A 17656-nucleotide genomic window follows, 5' to 3' on the forward strand; every position below is an offset into this window, starting at 1 on the left:
ATATTGGTGTTTTTTAACTTGCCGATTTGTAAATTGTCAATGTGTATATTGATGATTTGTAAATTGTCGATTCGTGAAATGTCAATGTGTGAAATGTCATCTTTGTATTATGCTAACGATCATTATGACGACAGATGGCGCTCGGTCAAGTTATTCCTCGGTGTATAAGCCTCCTGTAAGTAGGAGCACCTCCATATGAAATATAAACCTAAATAATTTTAATTTATTAATTACAGCAAATGCCTTTAAAAGAAAACAATACAAAAATTGCATGTTTACAGGATCCCAGTTTTATTTTGTTAACGGAGTCAGACGTGGATTTTCGTTCGAGAACGGATTAAACTTTATAAAAATGCATCCGGACTAGTTTAGTCCCTCGACGTTATCGATCTATCCAAATTGCGAGTTTAATGAAATAGGCGTTGGTCAGTGGAATACAACGACTGGATTTTTCATGTAAATACAATAAGAAGATGTGGTAATAAACCGTATGATTGCCAATGAGACAACTATTCACCAATGCGAAGTTCAAATAAAGATGATTTAAGCAAATAGAGGCCTTCAACAATGAGAATACCATATAGTCGGCTAAAAAAGGCTATATCATTACTGGAAAAGCAGGTACTAGTAATAAACGATTTCTATTAATCATAAAATGCTATTATCGGACCATTTTATTCTGACAGGAGGGGAAAGGGCTGACATATATATATATATATTAATAAACATGCCTACTGAATAGTTCTGGTCAAAAAGCTTAAAAATTGCCGCTATATTTCCTTTCTATAAAAATTTACAACCAAAAAGACCAAAATATTCACTAGTCCCTCGATCTCAACAGCTGCTTAACGCCCAGTCCTCCCGATATGAACCACACCCGGTGCCACACCTCCATATAGCCCGGCAACCTTACCAAATCCTGGGCCAGTAAAATTTCTGTGTTGGACATGCGATAAGGGAGTCAGAAAGAACCAACGGGCAATCCAGTGCGATGATTGTAACGTGTGGTTCCACCTAAAATGTATAGACCTACCCCTAAACGAATATGAACTACTTGGAAGTACAACTGACAGCTGGTTCTGTAAAATATGTTATCTACCAGATTTTAGCGATTCTTATTTTATTGATTTTAACGAGGAATCAAACGCACCAAATGACAGTCTATCGTCTAACTCTACTTCCGGTGTAAACAATCTTTTATTTCAAGACTTGAGAGAGACCAGACGTCTGCATACAAAGAACTTTATTGCGGCATATATTAATATTAACAGTCTCAGATACAAATTTGATGAGGTAAAAGAACTACTCACAGATAATATAGTTGACTTACTAATGATTGCCGAATCAAAATTGGACAATACCTTTCAAGACAACCTATTTCAAGTTGAAGGTTATAAATTACAAAGGCGTGACAGAAATCAGTACGGCGGTGGCTTGCTTACCCTGATTAAATCAGACTTTCCATCAAGTAGAAAACAATGTTTCGAATCTGATATACTTGAAAATATTTGCTATGAAATTTATATAAATGATGCCAAATGGCTTATTATGGGAGCATACAAGCCTCCATCCATGAAAAATGATGACTTTATTGAAAATTTTACAAAATCACTAGATAAATGTTTTGTGTCATAGGACAATATTATTATTTTTGGTGACCTAAATTTTGACATGTTGTCTGCTGAAAAATCTCAAACTCTACATGATAAATGTGATATTTTTAACTTGTCCCAACTGGTTAAAGGCCCAACATGTTTTAAAAAGGGATGTAATCCATCCCTTGTAGATGTTATTATTACAAATAAAAAGAATTTGTGTTTTAAAACAATAAATAGTCCAAATGGTGTTAGTGACTGTCATAATATTATTTCAACAGTTGTGAAAGAAAATTTACCTGCACAAAAACGCAGGGATGTAACATATAGAAGTTACAAAACTTTTGATATTGATGAATTTACAAATGATTTACAGAAAATAAAGATTTCAGAAAATTGTAATGAAAAAGATTTAAATAGAATATATGATGATTATGAGGAAGATTTTAAAAACATATTAAATAAACATGCACCTGTAAAATCTAGGGGTCAAAGAAAAAAACCACTTCCATGTATGAATAAAGAACTGAGAGGGGACATATATAGAAAACAAATGCTTTATTCACAATATACTAAAAACCGGAGTGACAAAAATTGGGAGAAATTTAGAAAACAAAGAAATTTGGTAACAAAGATAAAGAGAAAATCAATAAAAGTATACTTTTTAGAACGTTGCTCCGGTGGGTCAAAATCTTGCGATTTTTGGAAAACAGTCAAACCATTTTTCTGAAAAAAGGGGAACTGTGGAGAGCAAAAAAATTTATTATGTGAAAATGACAAAATTGTAAATTGTTCAAATGAAGTTTCAAATATTTTTAATAATTTTTTCTCCACAGTAGCAGACAAAATTGGAGCAGATGTTGTATATGACCCCTCAAATCACCCTAGTATAAAAGAAATTTTGGATAACAGAAAGCATAATTCTGATTTTGAATTTAAAAAAGTATCAAATGAAAATGTTGAAAAAATTTTGAATAAAATAAACATAAAGAAGGCTACAGGAGCTGATGGTATTACAGCAAAAATAGTGAAAAATTGTAAATCTTATATTGCACCACAGCTGACAACTCTTGTAAATTTGTCAATTGATAATAATTGTTTCCCTGATAAACTTAAAGAAGCCCAAGTGACCCCCCTTCAAAAAAAAAGTGACCCATTATTAAAAACAAATTATAGACCAGTTAGTGTCTTACCCATATTTTCTAAAATCTTTGAAAAAATATATATGAAATTCAATTAACTGATTATTTTGATAAAATATTTAATCCATTTTTGTGTGCATTTAGACGTGGACATGGATGTCAGACCACACTTCTCAGAGTGTTAGAAGACTGGCGAGAAGCTCTTGATAAAAACCAGTACATTGCAGCAGTATTAATGGATCTTTCTAAGGCTTTTGACTGCCTGCCTCACAATATTATGCTAGATAAATTATCAGCATACGGTTTAACCCCCAATGCAGTTGCTCTTTTAAAGTCCTATTTATCTAATCGAAAACAGCAAATTAAAGTCAACAATGTTCTGAGTGGTTGGGCTGACATCCATAAAGGCGTACCACAGGGTTCGATACTAGGGCCATTGTTGTTTAATATATTTATAAATGATATTTTTCTTTTTATTAAAAATGGTAGTTTATATAACTATGCAGATGACAATACTTTATCTTTTTGTACTCCAGATTTCGATTTATTAATTTCAACTTTGGAATCTGATTCAAAAACACTTATTGAGTGGTTCAGGGTAAATAAAATGCAAGGAAATCCTGACAAATTTCAAGTTTTGGCTGTTGGCAAAAAGACCTTTCAAAAGAACCCATCTATACATATTCAAAATTCGCACCTCACATGTGAAAAAACAGTAAAATTATTAGGCATTGAAATAGACTACCAGCTAAATTTTGATGTTCATATCAGCTCAATCTGTAGGAAGGCATCACAGCAATTAAATGTTTTAAAACGTTTAGGCTCATTTTTGGATAGACTTAGTAAACTTACTATATTTCATACTTTTATTCTTAGTAATTTTAATTTTTGCCCGTTGGCATGGCATTTTTGCACTGAAAAAAATTCCAAAAAACTAGAAAAGGTGCAGGAAAGAGCACTCCGTTTTGTTTATGAGGATTTTACCAGCTCCTACGAGGACCTTTTACTGAAAGCTAAGGTGCCTTCCTTGCAGATCAGACGGATAAGAACAATGGCTCTAGAAACTTTTAAAATTATAAACAACATCGCTCCTGTGTGCTTACAAAATTTGGTGAAAGTCAAAAAATCTAAATATTCTTTCAGGTATGTAAATATTCTTGAAATTCCACAGGTAAAGTCAACCCGTTACGGTAAAAAATCGTTCAAATTTGCTGATGCTACTTTATGGAACAGTCTTCCAAACCATTTCAGGACTGAAAACAGTTTTTCACATTTTAAAAGTCTTGTTCAGTCCTGGAACGGTTTGGAATGTCACTGTTCTGCTTGCAGATAATTATTAAACTGTTTTATTATTTATGCTGCTTATTGGTTGCTCTGGTCAAGCATGTTTTTACTTCATTTTAAAAATTTGTTGATTATTTTTATTGCATGCTATGTATGTGAGATTTCAACTTTGTATTACAGGTTGTTTTATATGTCAAAATGCACTGTTTTTATGTTATTTATATGTTTTTATATTCGGTCAAAAGCTCCTTAGAGCTTGTGTTGCTTATTTGTACTCATGCCGAATCAAAATACAGTTTTCTTATCTTATTATCTTATCTAATATTTTGTCGATCGGATGGTTAACTAACCGAAATGATTCACGATGTTAATCAATAAAGCTATTTGTTTTGAAATTTGCATATCATATTAAATAAATAATAAATCATTTGCAATGAATTTGTAACAATATAATCATAATATCTAATTCACAAACCATGTTGTATTCCACCTGCCTCTTCTGTCGAGCAGTCATTCAGGATACCTGGCTACCATTTTACTCTGAAATTACTCAATATATACCCAAGGGCCAAACCCCAAATCATGTGCAAATATTTTCATGGAGAAATAAAATTAGTGTAAGCATATTTGAGATAATTGCCTCTGTCATGCAAATGGCGAGATGGCGAGATCTTTTCTCTGACAAGTCAAAAGGATAGGTCGTCACTTTGGTTAACAGTGGGTGTATAAAAAGGGGGGCGGTTGAGATCTAACAAAAAATGTTTAACCCCTCAGCTGTATTTTAGCCTCTGTCCCAAGTCAGGAGCAACTGGCCTTTGTAAGTCTTGTATGATTTTGATTTGTAGTTTCTTGTGTATAATTCGGAGTTTAGTATGACGTCCGTTATCACTGAACTACTAGTATTCAAATTTGTTTAGGGGCCAGTTGAAGGACTCCTCCGGGTGCGGGAGTTTCTCGCTGCATTGAAGACCCATATTGGTGGCCTTCGGTTGTTGTCTGCTCTATGGTCGGGTTGTTGTCTCTTTGACACATTCTCAATTTTATGATAATTGTTAAATCGGGCCCATGCCAGCAATAAGTGTTCTTTTTGAACGAGCTTTTTTTTTAATTGTCTGGTTCTATAACACTGAGAAACCAGCCCCTGGACCACCTCGTATAGAAATATTAGTTTCTGGCTTGAGCGTCTTGTCTGTTTGTCTTGTAGTTTCAGTTTGGTGAGCGTGTTTGAGATGCAACCAACTTCTCTGAATTTGTCTCCTGTTATAAATCTCGCAGATTGTCGCTGTATTCTTTCAAGCTTATTGATGTTTGTGGTCCCATACTATTGACCGTATGATATCCCATTATTGACCTAACCATTGAAATATATGCGGTTTTCTTGCATTCCGATAAACAATATCTCAAATTTCTTATCAGGAATCCTAGTGTTAATTTGCCTTCTTGGCTACGTTGGAAATATTGGTAGTCCATTTAAGGTCCTCGTTTAGTTTTCTGGTGCCTTCAGATTTTATTTCAAAATAGTGCATATTCAATACAGTTTTGATATATAGTATACATTAACTAAGTGATTCATTTAAAATAATTGTTCACTTCAGTTTGTTTTGTAAAGTACAAATATGATATGCGGATAAAACATTTTTTATCTTCATTACTCATGGAGGAACCAAATATATAAAGATTGTTCTTCCATTTACTTCTTGTATTAAAATATCATTAGATAATTACATTCTTTTCTGAAATTTTCATATTGAGATTATAATATTAAGGAATAATGGGTATCAAACCATTTCTCCCACTATACATTTAGTCCAAAATTTGCGGCCCAGGATATATATTAGTACAAATTTTCAAGCCCCGTCTTATTTAGTCTTGACCCTGTTAAATATTAAGTAGAAATTTCCTGCCAAGTGACAGTGATATATTTGCGAAGCTGATAAGGAAGCCCGTTCCAGCGACACATCTATGTTTACCTTAATACAGGAAGTGACAAACCCCATCCCAGGTTTGGTGACCAGTACATTAGTAAACAAACATGCTTATTTGAGGTCACCTCTATATAAAACCGAGTCCCTGGTATACATGCCATATAAATCAAACAAATGCATTTATCTGATTGTTTCCTTTATATGTATGTGGTGGTGCACAGAACTGATTTTAATTACTTTGGTATATATATATTCCATATGGCGATGCACATACTTACCGGAGGCTTATACACATAAGAAGAGACCTAGCGCATCTGGTCCGAGAACACAATTAATTCGTAGTGCATTTCTTTTAGAACATAAATGAAAATAAAAAAAATCCCACCTGCGCTTTCTCAAAGAAACTTTTACAGTGTGTTTTACTACTTTTGGGACAAATTATATCAAAATTATAGAAAACTTCATCGGCTCTAACTCAAAATATGGACAATTTTAGGTTAAGGGCGTCTTGAAATCTTTGACAGCTTCCGAAGTGCTCATTTTCAACCTTTTTCAGCTGGACCAAATCACTACTTTCCTTTAAAATTCTGGACCCAATTTTTTTTACAGTGTAATTTCATCCCCCTACTTGCAATTTGAGGCATTAAACATGGAGAAATAAATTTGGAAGGGGTATAAAAATTAATGGCAAGTAACCCACTGTCAACACTAGGGACTATATTTGTAATCAAGTGACGACAATGGTGGTCTCGGACCATCTGTCGTCATAATGATCGTTAGCATAATACAACGATGACATTTCACACATTGACATTTAACGAATCGACAAGTTACAAATCATCAATATACAAATTAACAATTTACGAATCGACAAGTACAAAACATCAATATACAAATTGACAATTTAAGAATCGACATGTTACAAAACATCAATATACAAATAGACAATTTACAAATCGACATTTAACGAATCACAAGTAACAAAACATCAATATACAAATTGACAAATCACACAGTTACAAGTTACAAATTGACAAGTCACGAATTAAGAATTTTGACCCCGTTGGCTTTCCATACGTTCGAAGCAATTGATTTTATCTCCGGTTTTTGGTGGGGAACGTGTTATCGTGTCTATGTCGTGTTTGTTTACTGTTATTTGTCTTAATACAATTTTACGTTTTTTTTTGTTATGGCGTTGTCAAATATTTTTGACTTCTGGGTTTGAATGCTCGTTTGGTATCGTTTGCCTCTCTTGTGTGCTGAGCTCAATCAAAAAACTTGTTCTAAACACAATAACATTTTTTTCAAATAGAGTAAAACTAACCTCATATTGTTATGCCTACCTTACCGGAATCCATGAAATCATATGCATGATACGTTGTTTGTACATGTAGGTATCATCTTTCTCAATCTTTTATTTCGATGTAGTGGTTTGTCACTTGTTCTTGGTCTTTTCTTCTAGTAACAACCCCAAGGATTACTCAGATATAGCAATAAGGTTATCACTTTGTCTTCTATCGACCATCGGTACGACCCTTACCAAAGTGGTTTATATCTAGGTCATAGTCAAGTCAAATCAAAATGGCGAAGTTTAATCAAATGCCTTTTTTCAAGAAAGGATGCTTTTCATCATTTCTTACAGGTGACCTGTTGCAAATCTAAATTCCTGTCTTTATCTGACCTTTTGCAAATCTAAAGTTCTATCCGTAGGAAATATTTCTTTTTTCTCATTGTCATCTCGAATTGCACACCTATTATTACGGTTTATCCTGTATTTTAGAACATTTTTATTGCATTAATTGTGAATTTACTTCTCATGACATGGATGTTCATCTCCTGGTTAGAATGAACCAAGGGTTCAAAATTATTTATTATTATTTTCTTTTTTACGGAATAAAAGTACAATTCCCTGTGCATTACAATAATGAAAACGTGGTTAATATTTTGAAAAAAAAAAATATTATTCGTTTTCTATGAACACGAGTATCAATCTAATGAACCCTGTTACATTCATTTTTAGCTCACCTTACCTGAAAGGTCAAGTGAGCTTTTCTCATCAATTGGCGTCCGTCGTCCGTCTTCCTGCGTCCGTCGTCAGTAAACTTTTACAAAAATCTTCTCCTCTGAAACTACTGGGCCAAATTTAACCAAACTAGGTCACAATCACCCTTGGGGTATCTAGTTTAAAAAATGTGTCCGGTGACCTGGTCATCCAACAAAGATAGCCACCATGGCTAAAAATAGAACAAAGGGGTAAAAAACAGTTTTTGGCTTAGAACTCAAAAACCAAAGCATTAAGAGCAAATCTGACATGAGGTTGAATTGTTTATCAGGTCAAGATCTATTTGCCCTGAAATTTTCAGATGAATCTGACAACTCGTTGTGGGGTTGCTGCCCCTGAATTGGTTATTTTATGGAAATTTTGCAGTTTTTGGTTATTATCTTGAATACTAGTATAGATAGAGATAAATTGTAAACAGCAATAATGTTCAGCAAAGAAAGACCTACAAATAAGTCAACATGATCAAAATTGTCAGTCAATCCCTTAAGGAGTTATTGCCCTTTATAGTCAATTTTTAACCACTTTTCGTCATTTTTTGTAACTTGTACAAAAATCTTCTCCTCTGAAACTACTGGGCCAAATTTAACCAAACTTGGTCACAATCGTCTTTGGGGTATCTAGTTTAAAAAATGTGTCCGCCTACCATACAAAATGGCCGACATGGCTAAAAATGTGCCCGCCTACCATACAAAATGGCCGACATGGCTAAAATTAAAACATAGTGGTAAAATGCAGTTTTTGATTTATATCTTTGAAACTAAGACATTTAGGGTAAATCTTTCAAGATGTAAATGTCCATCAGAATAAGACCAATACCTCACAAATTTTCAGATGAATCTGACAACTCGTTGTTGGGTTGCTGCCGTTTTTTTGCAGTTTTTGGTTATTATCTTGAATACTATTATAGATAGAGATAAACTGTAAACAGCAATAATGTTCAGCAAAATAAGATCTATAAATAAGTCAGCATGATCAAAATTGTTAGAGGACCCCTTAAGGAGTTATTGCCCTTTATAGTCAATATTGAACAACTTTTCGACATTTTTGTAACTTGTACAAAAATTTCTTTTCTAAAACTATGGGCCATTTTTAACCAAACTTGACCACAATCATAACTAGGGTATCTATAAAAAAAAAGTGTCTAATGACCCATCCTACCAACCAAGATGACCGACATCAGTAAATACAGTAACAGGTGAGCGACACAGGCTCTTGAGAGCCTCTAGTTTATGTAAAAGACAAATTTTTTGCAGCAAAATTTTAAATTTTAAATAATTAAGTTATTATATAATCAAGGAGCGTCAATTCGACAAAAAAACATGTCTTATGCGCTCTTTATCACGTTCGTGATGTTTTTGTACTATACTATGAACTAAGACAACGAAAAGCGTATTGTTTAAACAAGTAATCATATTTGTTGACCTAACAGTTTTAATGACATTAGCAAGATGCTAATAATTCTTTATTTTGATAATTAAAATTTAACCATAAGTTACGTCTAACCAAGGGTTAAAAAATTGAAATGTTAATCCTTAGATACTTAACCCTTTGTTAAAAGATTTGACAAATAGTTATAATATTCTATATTTAACCAAGAGAAGAGCAACTGGGTCCTGAACATGCATGAAATATTTGCCACTGGTGGTTTGGAGGTTTAAACAAAACCCCATTCAATCAGTCTTCAAGTCACTGTGGTTGTCCTTTTTTTGTTTGAACGAAATACCAAATCTTTTAGGAATATATATATGACCATGGTCGATATTTGATTTAACCCAATTCTTCAAGAATATATAGAATGACCGGTATGTTTGACCAGTATTTGATTTAACCCAATTCTTCAAGAATATATAGAATGACCCGTATGTTTGACCAGTATTTGATATAACCCAATTCTGTCAGGGAGAACACAGTTAGGTTTACACAAGTCATATGAAGTTCATGCTCCCCATGACCTGATTAGTTATAACAGTTTATCATTTATAGGGGGCGTTATCAGGTGCTAGGTTATCAATATTTACGTGACAGAATATGTCGGTCTATATGAATAAATAGGTGACGTGCGGTAATTTTGTCTTCAGTTCATTTATTTGGTCATGATGTTCATGGAACTTCAGAAATAACCATGTCCATTTTTTTCAATAAGATATATTAAAATGCCTTCAAATACTTATTTTATTTAATAATTTCTGTTCAAGCTATATTAAACTTGCAGTTAGGTGGGAGTAATTTTGCTTAGTATGAAAGGCTTCATCAAGATCTCCAGTGAAACGTTCCCTCCATCCATATGATATGTTACTCTCTTAATTTAAGAGTCATGTGGACTTTCTTCAGTATTTACTTGATTTGTCCCGCTCCGCTAAAGAGTATGATGAAGAATAGTGATTAAAGTCTAGTGGCAAATTAAAATTTAACATATTCCTCATCATGTACATTTAGAATGCATATGTATGAAGAAAAAAAATGTTAATGTGATATGAATATAAATATCCTGCTATGTTATACATAGCACCTAGTCAGACTACTCTGACACGATATTCTGACTCCGAACTGACAGTTTTATATCCTATTTAATGCCGCGTACTTAGCGGAGAAGCAGGAAATACCAATTTGCATGCGCTGTGTTTGAACCGGAGCGAACCCACATCCTTTCGCACTCGAGGTGAGCACCCAAGACTACCAAGATGGTGATCAAAAAGAATAAAAAACAAAACCACAATATGTCGATCGATTGTTCAAGAGTTTTGAAATTTCAGTCAAACTCTTTACTTATCTTAACAGGTTTACATGATAATGATCATACGTACACATGTACCAAATTTTAAGTTCACAGTAAACTACCTAAAACTAAATCATTAATCTAATAATATGGAAAGACCGAACAGCCGAAATTAGCGGAAAGACGGACTAGCGGACAGACGGATGCACAGACGGGACAACAGTATGTTTCATATTACATTGTATACGTATTTCTTTAATGGACTGGTTGTGTACAAGCGTGTAGAGTTATTATATTTATTTACATTTTTCGATGGCGACATGAATAACAAATTACACGAAATAATTAGGTTTTAGGAATGGGACATGTCATATAAACAAGCAATGCCTTAGGAAACAGCAATATTTTAGAAGCAGTCATGCGTTGGGGCGACTTCAGAAATTTAGACACATTTTTCACGGGGGTATGTGTTCGAATAGGTTAACCTATTCATTATACATCTATAATATTATGTATATAGCACTGTGACCATTAATGATAAATGCACGATATGATTTTGGCTCATTGTTAAAGGCACTAACTGCGAAAACTTATAGTTACTTATACATGAATATTCACGTCATTTGGTGTTTTATTGAGAGTTGTGTCATTTGCAATCACATTGCATTATTATATGACTTACAGTTGCCATTGTGTAATTTTGCTGCCATGAAATTATCTTTGACATGTGTATAAAATCGTTTCAAGGTTTTCATTATTCAATTAATCTCAGTTTTTATTGATTTATATGTGATTTTAACAATAATATAATATCTAATGACCACTCTTTGTTTCACTCCTGTTGTGAAGACATTACTGTATGGTACGAGATCTAACTTAATACCAACAAAAATATTATTGTTAAAGACCAGTACAATGAGTGCTACAGTATATTTATATATATAGCCATATCTCCATTAAAAACAAAATGTTTAAAAAAGGGTGAAAAGAAAAACAAAAGAATAGAAAGACATAATCCCCTTATCTGCAAAGTATTTCTAACTTGCTTAAAATAACTGCGCCAGTTCTTTGTAATAGTATTAGTTATAAGTAGTACCTGAGTACGTGTGTTTTGTGTAGTATACACTACCAGATTAGTACCTTAGTACACGTGTTTGGGTTGTTTTCAATACCAGATATATTTTATAGACTGAGGTAAGTACTTCTGAACTCATGATTTGTTCGTTCTGAAATGGACTGGATATTATTTCACTGACGAAGAAATGAAAAAAATGGACGGAGCCCTGACAATTATTTTATCTTAACTATTTGTTTTTTACATATTTTTTTCTATTATGCGAAAATAATTTCTTGTTTATTACTTTTTATTTTGGCGAAGCAATGAAAATTAAAAAAAAAAGCATCAAGCGGATGATCTTAGGTTCTCCGAAAGGGTAACACGATCGTACTCCATTAGTGACACTTTCTTGTTATATTTTCTTTATTTAAAGTTGTCTTATAACGTGTAAAATGTGGTGCCAAAAACTCGTATTCCATTGTGTGTTGAGTTCAATTACTCTATAAGGAAAAACAGTCTTTGAACATATGATATATTAATTAATTGAAATTGAGCAATGAACTAGGATTTCCCATTTCCATTCTCAGTTTTAGATACCAGGACTAAATTAAGTAAACGCCAGACGCGCGTTTCGTCTACAAAAGACCCATCAGTGACGCTCGAATCCAAAAAAGTCAAAAAGGCCAAACAAAGTACGAAGTCGACGAGCACCGAGGACCAAAATTCCTAAAAGTTTTGCCAAATACAGCTAAGGTAATCTATGCCTTAGGTAGAAAAGCCTTAGTATTTCAAAAAATTCAAAAATTTGTAAACAGTAAAATTATAAATATAACCATACCAATGACAATGCATGTCAGCACAAAAAGTGCTGACTACTGGGCTTGTGATACCCCCGGGAAAATAAAAGTCCACCAGCAGTGGCATCGACCCAGTTGTTGTAAATAAACTTATCATAAATACCAGGACTAAATTTAGTATACGCCAGACGCGCGTTTTGTCTAAAATGACCCATCAGTGACGCTCGAATCAAAGTAAAAAAAAGCCCAAACAAAGTACGAAGTCGACGAGCACCGAGGACCAAAATTCCTAAAAATACTGAACTCCGAGGAAAATTCAAAACGGAAAGTCCCTAATCAAATGGCAAAATCAAATTATAAAACACATCAAACGAATGGACAACAACTGTCATATTCCTGACTTGGTACAGGCATTTTCAAATGTAGAAAATGGTGGAATGAACCTGATTTTAAAGCTAGCTAAACCTCTTACTTGTACGATAGTCGCTTCAAATTCCATTACATTAACAACGATATACGGTACTATTTTTAATCATGGTTGTAGGCAGTACCTTGTTTATACCCTTGTACTTCTGTATTTTGTTTAGATAGTTGAAGTTATGTACAATGCATGGTATATATAAGTCACCCGCACTGGATTAATTTTAAGTTTTCTTTAAAAACGTCGTCATGCCACTTTTACAATAAAAATATTTAAAAAAAAAAAAAAAATATTTTCCATCTCACTCAATGATCCCTAAGGTGGTATGGGAGTCTAAAATAAAAATGATAGAATTTGTTCATACTTTGCCAAAATATAGTATCTATTGATATATGTTGAAAAATATAATAAAAATGGTAGGTCACCGCGCATTTTTTCGAGCTAGAGAACGTGACAAAATGACAGGGAAGGTAATGACGTTGCTAACGTAATTTGTTATTTTCGCGACGTAAAACTGTGACACATCTGGAAAAGATGCATTTTTCGACTGATTTTTATCATTCAAACTGATTAAATTTGAAAACGAGTTCATGGACCCCTATTTTTCAAAACGGCATTTTGTTTCATTTTGCAGGGAGATTATGATACCCAAATTTTACAAAACTGTAAATAGAGTTTTTTTTTTTTAATTTTGATAAACATGCAGTAAAAAATGACGTTTTTTCCTCAATTCATGAACATTTGATAAATATGGGTTATTTCTGAATAAGAAATGCACATTTTTTAGGATATTTATAAAAAACAGAAATAACCGATTATTTAACAAAAAACAATTTGTGTTTGTCTTTTATAACAAAAAAGTTATGTCTCCATTTCGAAAAAGAAATTACAGCCACAAATCTGAATTTTGAGCAAATAATCAAAATTTCGACCTCATTTTACTCAAAAAGTAGCTCATGAAGGTATATTTTTTATTACATATCTGATTTAATCAGGTAAAAAATAGCCTGTATGCAAATTTTCATGAATTTGTAAATACAGGATCAAAACTGTATCGTATGCCCTTAAAAGAACGAATTATTGAACCTGCACTGCGTCAGAGGACTACTTTTATCAGATACAGGATTTCCGTATGACGCTTATTCTACCTGGAGACATTTAACTGTTCTTGATATAAGCCAGGTCCCAATTGAGGACTTGTATCGTAGGTAAGATCCTATAGGTCAATAACTAGTACACGCTGTAATCTAAACTCTTCATCGTTTAACAAAGGTTTTAAATAGTCTCGCGTGTTTGTCCCACATACCGTATAACAGTTTAAACCCATTTTAAAGAATATTTATTTTATTTCTAGTACAGGAAGGTACTGGTATATAGATATAGTAAGTAAAATCTTTCTTTTGTAAATATAATGTTAGATAATATAGTTTTTAGTTGATGACATTTTATTGATGCAGATAAATGCAAGTATTTTTATTTAACATCTTTATTTTGTTAGATATATTTTTGATTCACAGACAGCTTAAAAGCAGGTTTACAACAGGTTTTTCCCATTTTTAATAACCGATACGGTTGCTTATATTATCTTGAAACAACCTAATTGAACTTTGTTGGATACATGTAGTTTGGAATCATACCTCATCTCTTTTTTTAAATATATTTATATTAAAGAGTATATTATTACAAAAGTTGAGGGTGCTTCTAAACGGATGTTCAAATTCAGGAGTCGAAGATGTTTCTTCTTTAAAATTGGTTTATAATGATATAATTCAATTTTGGATGCAAAGCGTCTCCTGATTGGCTGACGTTATTTTGTTATGAGCCCATAGACATAATTCAGTCATGTGACCGTGACGTCATCAACGTTTTTTTCGTGGTTTTCTACGGTCATCATTTTTAAATTTTTACAAATATCCTTTGTAGTGTGTTGTCGTTCGTTTATATCTGTCATATTTCTGTTGGATAAATTGTTTGTTTTAATTTAGGCCGTTTTCCCGTTTGCAGATTCACACTTCTCATGCGGGGGGCCATTTACAGCCGACTATACGACATGGGCTTTTCTCATTGTTGAAGGCTGAACGGTGACCTATTACTGAGGGTTTGGATGGGGTTAAATGATTAAAGAATAATGCCCTCAACAATGAAGATTAGAGAATAACGGGCAAAAAAAATAAAGATTAGAGAAAAAAGAGGTTATTTGTTGAAGAATAGAGGACAAAAGGGGTTATTTTTTTTTAAGATTGGAGAAAAAGGGGTGAAAATTAAATGTTTACATAATAACAGACCTCCATCCAGACCCTCATTACTGATAACATCCATATATTTAAAATCTGGTGGATTGGCTATCAAACCGCATTTTCATATTATTGTATTAAAAAACGTGCACACCAAAGAAGATCCTCAACATAACAAATATTTATTTGTAGAGAAAAGCTGAAACACTGCAGAACACTTTATCGACATTTTTCTTTTGGTTTGTTATGTCCCTACTCTGCATTTTCATGACGCCGTATGGTGACCTATAGTTGTTAATCTGTGTCATTTTGGTCCCTTGTGGACAGTTCGGCACGGGACGTTTGCCCGGTCTAGTCTCTATAACTTTAAAATCCATGATCAAGACTGTGTAAATGTGAACGCACTAACGACAAATATAAGTTAAATTTATTTACGTAATGATAAACTCTCATTAAGATTACAGGTAGTCGACTATAGGTAAAAAGCGCAAATGTCCGATCAATTTAATACAGGTGAATCAAAATTAAAAGTGCAAATGTCCATAGTATTTGAAGCGCAAATGTCCTATCGTTTTATAGGTAAAAAAGCGCAAACGTCCTGTGCCCGGACAGTTGTCTCATTGGCAATCATACCACATCTTCTTTTTTTATATTAACTGATGTGTCAAATAATTATGTAGTTGATGACAGAAGGTAAAGGCGGGAAATGTAGAATGAAAATGAAAAATCAACTTGTTTAAATTAATTTGTGTCTAAAGCGGCTACTTTTGACTGATTAGGGGATTTGTGAGGGCTTTACGCCGCATCAGGACAAACACGCTATATCACCAATGTTGATCTTAACATCCCGGCTGTTATCTGCTTTTTGGTCGAATGGTTGTCTTTTTTCATATATTCGCCATTTCCGTTCTCAATTTTCGATCATTTTCTGAAATGTGATCAAATTAATTATTAAATCATATTTTTTTTTGTCAATGAAAAGGGGAAGGATACCAAAGGAACATTCAACCTCAAAGTCGCAACAAACTAAAAATGTCACGACAAAAACAAACTAAAAATGTCACGACAAAAACGAAAGGCGTCCAAGACCTCATGATAAGTTATGGAAATTTGTCGTTTTGCAAATAAATCCCTTATGATTTTAACTGTTTGATGTTCACACAGTATCATATCCCTTTTTTGCTCACTTTTGTGGTTACTGGTTTGTAGGCATTTCATATCTCTTTTTGATTTGGATTTAGGTTTATAGTCATAGAAACAACATGTCTCTTCGGGCGTAATTGTTTAGAGGCTTAAAACAAGCCATATGTGAACACCTCAAGATTGCTTTGCACTTCCCAGCTTGACTAGGTAAAATCAGGTGACCGTATTTCTATTTACCATACCCTAATTTGGCCCTAAACATCTCATTTTTGTGTTGATTGAATACATCGTCACGAGGTAATGGTCAGATAATGTCAAATCCAAATTTTGGACAATCATTATTATTTATCTTGTAGGAATATTTGGACTATTTTATGTTTACATACACTAATTTTAGTCATAATTTTTAGCCTTTGTCACAGTTTTTGGTTGACTTCAGTCATTTGATTATTTTTCTTTAAATCATACTAAATGAAATGGATATGTATTTAAAGGTTGTTAAAATTGACCTATCTTCTGGACAGCTTATACCCGGTTATTCCCTGTTCAGAAAAGATTATATTTAACAACTGTAAAAGCTCAAGTACATATGAACCATGTAGTTTTAAAACATTTACTTTATTCGATTAATCTTAGTAAATTCGGACTATCAGCTACTTATCTGTTTTGTTTAAGATCTATATGTTTATTACAGAAGGAAGTTTTAATACTTGTCCATCGTTAATAAATAGAATTATTCTAGAATTTTCGAACCACTGTCTTCCTCAATATTTTTTTTTCTCAAAACGGTCAACACTAATTTATTCGTACAAAAGGCCACTATAATGACTATGTGCGCCTAGATTCCTGTTACAAAAATTTAGTTTTAAGTACGTGGTCCAAATATCGAAGCATCAACTTTTGAAGAAAATGCAAGAAGAAACCAGAATTTCAACAACACATATAAATAGAAGATGTGGTATGATTGACAATGAAGCAACTCCTCACAAGAGACCAAAATGACACAAAAATTAACAACTATAGGTAGAAGTACGGCCTAAAACAATGAGTAAAGCCAATATTGCATGGTCAGTTATAAAAGGACCCGAAATTAAAAATGTATAACAATTCAAACGAGGTACAAAAATGAATGCAAAACAAATATGTAACATATAAACAAACGACACCCAGTGAATTACAGGCTCCTGAATTGGGACAGGCACAAACATACAGAATGTTGCGGGTTAATCATGTTAGGGGTATCCCAAACCTTACCTAACCTGGGACAGTGGTATAACAGT

This window comes from Mytilus trossulus, chromosome 9 (genome assembly GCF_036588685.1).
Source record: "Mytilus trossulus isolate FHL-02 chromosome 9, PNRI_Mtr1.1.1.hap1, whole genome shotgun sequence".
Taxonomy (NCBI): domain Eukaryota; kingdom Metazoa; phylum Mollusca; class Bivalvia; order Mytilida; family Mytilidae; genus Mytilus; species Mytilus trossulus.